Genomic DNA, 6,240 nt, shown 5'->3' with positions numbered 1-6,240 from the left:
GGGTGTGGGGAGGTGAGGTTGTGGCGTTGACCTCGGAGGGGTTTGGGGCTGGGGTGGGAGGTCGCGAGCCTCAACGGCCTCCTCAGAACAGCTGTGGGGTGGGTGCAGTCCTCGGGGGACCCAGCAGGATGCCTGCTCGGGCCCTCTCTCCGCAGACACCCCGCCTTGAGTTGAGGTCAAGGGTCAAAAAGTAGCCCCCAATGGCCAATTCAAGGCGAAAAGCCTTGATTAAGCATCTGTGGGGCAGGAGTGAAAGGGAGATGCGCTTGACTGTGTCTACCCTAAAGGAACTCGGATGATGTGCGGGGCAGCCTGCGGGATCTCTGGTCCCGCTCCCCACATAAGAACGCAGGACACGGTGAGGCCAAACAGGAACACCCACGGAGCCATAGGTGGGGGAGTCATACCACTATATTCTCGCTGGTGGCCGGGCTGGAGACACAGGAAGCAGGAGCCACTATCCGCCACGTCCACTTCTCTGCCAACCAATCTCACTTGCTACCTACAACCCGCCGTGCTAACTGCAAGCCGCTCTTGCTAGCTCAGCCCCCATCTTCTGCCAGCGTAGCCACAGCAGTTATATTAGTGGCCAATGGCTCACTGGTTACAGCTGACGGCCAACTAGCCACAGCTGATGGCCATCCAGTCACAGCTGACGGCAACTTACTACCCGAGTGAGCACCTTTCTACGTGAGGACGAGCCTGGAAACTGCACTCCTGACTCTGGCCCCACGGTGGTTTGGGTGAAAAGCAAAGTTCACAGAACACACCTTGAAGTTTAAAATATATCCCTTGTTCCAGGCCCGTATTTTCTACCTTTCTGCTTTTTAGCAATACATTATTTTGCCAGAACAAATTGTCTTGTGTGAAGCTCCTGATTCACAACAGTCAAAAAGTGAAAAACACTGGAGGCGGACACATCGGATTTGGGTTCCAGGCAGGGGGTTCTGAGTCCATGAGCGGTGAACTTCGTAAAACTGAAAAATTGAGTGTCTCCTGTGCATGTTGTTGGGGATGGGTCAATTCTTGAGTTACATCAGATTCTGTATTGACCCACATAAGGGTGTGGTTTTGGGGATAGCAGGAAAACAAGCTGCACCAGCTTATCAGCAAGCCCCAATCAAAATACGTGGATCAGCCCAAAACTCCTTTAGAGAAGGAAATCAAAGAACAGAACAGAAACCAAAGAAATAGAATAGGGAAAATCAATGAAACCAAAACTTGTTCTCTGAGAAGATCCAAAAACTTTTACAAAACTCTAGCTAGATTGGCCAAGAAAAAAAGATGACTGATGCCAGCAATGAAAGAAAGGATATCGTCACCACATACCTTGCAGATATTAAAAGGATTAAATACTAGGGACAGCTCTACACCCATAAATTCAACATCCTACTTGAAATGGACTAACACCTTGAAAGACATTAAAATGAAGATTCAAGAAGAACAAATTGTCTGCATACCATGTTTCCCCGAAAATAAGACCTAGCCGGACAATCAGCTCTAATGCATCTTTTGGAGCAAAAATTAATATAAGACCCGGTCTTATGTTATGTTAGATAAGACCTGGTCTTATAGTAAAATAAGACAGGGTCTTATATTAAGTTTTGCTCCAAGAGATACATTAGAGCTGATTGTCTAGCTAGGTCTTATTTTCGGGGAAACAGGATAGTCATATCTACCAAAGAAATTAAATCTGCAGTGAAAAACCTTTCAACAAAGACAATCCTCAATAAATGGTCTCCCAGCCAACTGAGAAGGCAATCTTTAGTAGAAACTGAGAATGCGCTCCTCAGAAGCACAAGAGTCTGACTTATACAGTGAGAACTTCCCACCCCTTGTCACTGATTGGCTCATTTCTATGCAAATAAAAACTCCAAATCGTCACAGTTTGATCCAAATAGCACCATTCTGATTCGTCAGTTAAGATGCAAAAGGGACATAGCTGCACAGTGTAAGTCTGAGTCCTAATGGACAAACTTCCATCCTAGGAGCTCTCTTGTAAGTAAGGGTGACTCACCCTGCAAGAGCACAGTGCAGGAGGCTGGCAGCCCAGTCTGTGGATTTTCTCTAACAGCAAACATGCAGCTTGGGTGAGAGGCCCCTGTAAACAATGAGTGCTTGACTCTGGTTATGAATCTGGGCCCAGTTTACCACAAGGAGTCCTTCAACACAAATAAGGCTCAGATGGTTTCATTGGGAAATTTCCACCAAATATTTCAGGAAGAAGTAACATCAGTTCTAAACAATCTGAGAAAACAGTAAAGGAGGGAACCCTACCCTACTCAAATTCCTTTTGGTGTTCTTTTTTTTTGATTGCTGGCTTATGCCCAAACTTCTTGGCATCTGGGGGCCCCACTCTCCTTCACAGAGCCCACAATCCTCTCCTGATATGTAGAACATATGGAAGGGACTTGGGAAATATCAGGTGACCATTGCAGAAAGTCCTTGAAGGTAAAATATCTGCTCAGATGCCATCTGTTCCAAGAAGCAATCCTGGTCACCCCCTGGAACATAGCCCCTTTCCAGGCTGATTTTCTTTTTAATCCTTGCCTTGTCACCATCAGGTATTGTCTCATATATATATATATATATATATATATATATATATATATATTTCCCCCCCCCCAATTTTTTCTGTTTCTGGCACTAGACGGGGAGCTCTCTGGGGCTGGGGCTGGGACTGTGTTAATCACCCTCAGCAATGAGAGTTGTGCCATCTAGTGCAACAGCCACTGGCTACATATATCTGTTCAGCTCCTGTAACATGGCTGCCCAGACTGAGATGCACTATAAACTATACACTGGGTTTCAAAGGCTTATCATGAAAAAAACTCTATTTATCAATATATCATGACTATGATGATATATTGAATGACTATGAAAAAACACAGTAACTTACACTGCTTTCATGTTGAAATAACATAATTTTGCATGTTAGATTAAAAGAAATAAATTATTTAACTTCATACCCACTAGGATGGCTGTGATTTTTAAAAAATGGACAAAATGACTATTGATAGAGATGTGGAGAAACCAGAACCTGTGTAGGAAAGATATGGCTGTGTTGTTAAAGTCGAAAGTTTACAGTTTTTCCACATGGCCCAACAATCTCGTATGCACACCAGAACTTGTCCGCAGGTACAGCAGCAGGACTCACAGCAGCCACAAAGTGGAAACAATGCGAGTGTCCATCCACAGGCAATGGACACAGTCTGGCCCACACGTTGGAGTGTCACGTGGCCATGACAGAGTGAGGGCACGCCCCTCGCCGTCACATGGGTGCACCTCAAACACGATGCTCAGTGCGATTCCATTTCTGTGAAACATCCACAGCAGGCACAGCCAGAGACCGTAAGTGGGCTAGTGGTTGCCAAGAGCTGGGAGGGGGTATGGGGAGTGACTGCTGATGGGGACAGGCTGCTTTTTTTTGTTTTTAAAGATTTTATTGGGGAAGGGGAACAGTGTGTACTTCCAGGACTTTTTTCCAAGTCAAGTTCTTGTCCTTTCAGTCTTAGTTGTGGAGGGCGCAGCTCAGCTCCAGGTCCAGTTGCCATTTTTTAGTTGCAGGGGGCTCAGCCCACCATCCCTTGTGGGAGTCGAGGAGTTGAACTGGCAACTTTGTGGTTGAGAGCCCACTGGCCCATGTGGGAATCGAACAAGCAGCCTTCGGAGTTAGGAGCAGGGAGCTCCAACCGCCTGAACCACCAGGATGGCCCCAGGCTGCTTTTTGGGGTGATGGAATGTTCTCAAGTCCCCCCATTGTAGGTGAGCAGACTGAGATTTGCAGAAGGGAAACCACCTGTTCACATCCTCGGTGGCACGGGGATTCATACCTGAGTGCCTAGCCTGGGAGCCCCCAGGAACCCTATAAGGACGCCAGCACCATCTGCTCAGGGCGATGCAGGCCTTAGGGCTGCCCAGCTGTCTCTCCTGCCAACACAGGGTTCGTAGCAAGCATCAAACCCAGGCAGGCCAGTATGGAACCAGATTTGGAGGACCCTTCCCAGCATCGGGGGGGCTGTTCTCTGCCTCTCCAGGGACTCTCACTGGCCCCAGCCCTCTTCTCAGCAGAAGTCCTCAGGTGGGAGGTCTTGGCCTCACTTTCCCACTTCTCTGACAGGGGAATTAACAATACCGTATGTCATCAAATATGAGGCCACTGGTAGTGAGCTCTATTACTTCACGAACCACCATGAAAGGCAAAGACTGAGCAGCCAGCTATGACACACTGGGTTGAAAGAAGCAGCCTGATCTCTTGGAAGGTAAACTGTGACAAATGGGAATAAGCATAGATACTAGTTATGAATATTTGTGAGAGCCCTGTGGAAAATCCTCTCCTGCATTCTGTCACCCTCACCAACTTGCAGGGTTTGTTAAGCGTCCGGGGTCACAGGTGGGGGCCCCAGCTTATAGGTGGGGAATCCCTGGTCTCAGGCGGGTGGCTTCAGATTTTAAGTGGAGGGCTCCACAGCCAGCCGGCCCCTAAATCCACTTGCACCATTGCTGACCTGCGATTCCCACTCTGGTGCCAAGACCCCTTCATCCCTTCCCCACTGAGGACAGAGGAAGCCAACAGACCTCCTGTCCACTCTCCTGGCTGGATGCCTCTATCCTGGATCTCCTCCATTCTTAAAAGTCCACTTCCTGACCCCAGGCCCAGCTCACCATGGTCCCAGCCCCCACTCCACGGAGTGGAGCCCCAGGAGCCAGAGGGCTTCTTCCAAAATGAGGTCAGCCCCCTCCCTGGAATCCAGCCCTGGCTGCATGTTAGGATCCAGCAAGGAAGGGGCCGGCCGGGTCTGTGTTCTGTGGCCGCCAGGAGGCAGGCAAGGGATGTTGGCCCCAGCTTCCTGGGTGTGCTCACCCGCACATGTCATGCTTCCCCAGGATTTAAAACCCAGTCCCTCAGGGAGTGACAGCCAGATTGTCAGGGTTGTCACCCCTTGTTAGACTTTGTCACAGGTACGGCAGGGATTCCCAGGCTCCCATTCTGGAGCCTGGTAACCCACCATTCACTCTAGACCAGGTCTCGCCCTCAGCACTGGGGACATCCAGCGAGGTCCTTCTCTGTGAAGGCCCTGGGCACCGTGGGCTGCCGAGCAGCACGCCTGGCCCCTCCATGCCAGGAGCACGCGTTTTGACCACCAGACATTGCAGGCAGTGATACCCATCCCCGGGGGCAGAATCACCTGTAGTTGGGAACCACTGGTTCAGATACACACGGGATTTATGGATGACATTTAGGGCTGTTTCCAAATATTTCTGCGTGTATTGTATTTGGGAGCAAGTATTCTGACATGGCCAGTAGGGTTAAATAAGGTGCAGCAAGTTGAATGGGGGTTCCCCATTCAAGATGTTGTCCAAATGCCCAAAACCTGTAAATGTGATCTCACTTGGAAATAGGGCCTTGTAGTTGTCAAGGACCCTGAGATCACGGATTACTTAGGTGAGCTCTAAACCCAAGAGAAGTGTCCTTATGAGACACAGGAGATGTGACAAGCCACAATAAGAGAGGCGGCCAGAAGCCCAGGACGCTACATCTCCCAGGGGCTGGGAGGTAGGAAGGACCCTCCCCACGGCCTTTATGACACCTTATCTCAGATGTCCGGCCTCCAGAATGTGCAAGGGTAAATTCCTGTTGTTCTATGCCACCCAGCATGCAGTCATTTGCTCCAGCTGCCCCAGAGACTAACACATGAGCTTACTGAGACTTACTCAGGAAATAAAGATGCACCCTTAAGTGGTTCTATGAATTTCGACAAAAATATGTAGTAGTATAATCACCACAAATTATTTCCATTACCCCAAGTCCCCCCCTCCCCGAGCCCTTCCACAGCAGGGGTCAAGTTTTGTCCCTATCGCTTGGTATTGTCCAGATACTAGTCAGCATAGGTCACGAGATCAGTCCTTGTTCCTGTGACACTAGAGGTGGGTTCCTTGTTGTGTCCCCATAATATTCCATCATACACATTAGCTTTTCCATCCACTCACCAGTCAAGGGACACTTGGGCGGTTGTTCTGGCGTCTGATTCATGCTACAGTGAACACACGTGTGCAGGTTTGTGTAGTTTCCATTTGGATAATACCCAGGAATAGAGTGGTCGGGTCAGATGGCCATTCTATTTAGTATTTTGAGAAAACCGCAAAACTGTCCTCCAAAGAGGCTGCACACCCCCAAGCAATGTTTGTGTTCCAGTTGAGTCCTCTTTGTCCATTTTTCCCCACTCAAATGTGGAGTTA

The sequence above is a fragment of the Rhinolophus hipposideros genome (genome assembly GCF_964194185.1).
Source record: "Rhinolophus hipposideros genome assembly, chromosome: 16".
NCBI classification, from domain to species: domain Eukaryota; kingdom Metazoa; phylum Chordata; class Mammalia; order Chiroptera; family Rhinolophidae; genus Rhinolophus; species Rhinolophus hipposideros.
The sequence above is the reverse complement of the archived record's forward strand: the minus strand, read 5'-3'. Positions refer to the sequence as shown.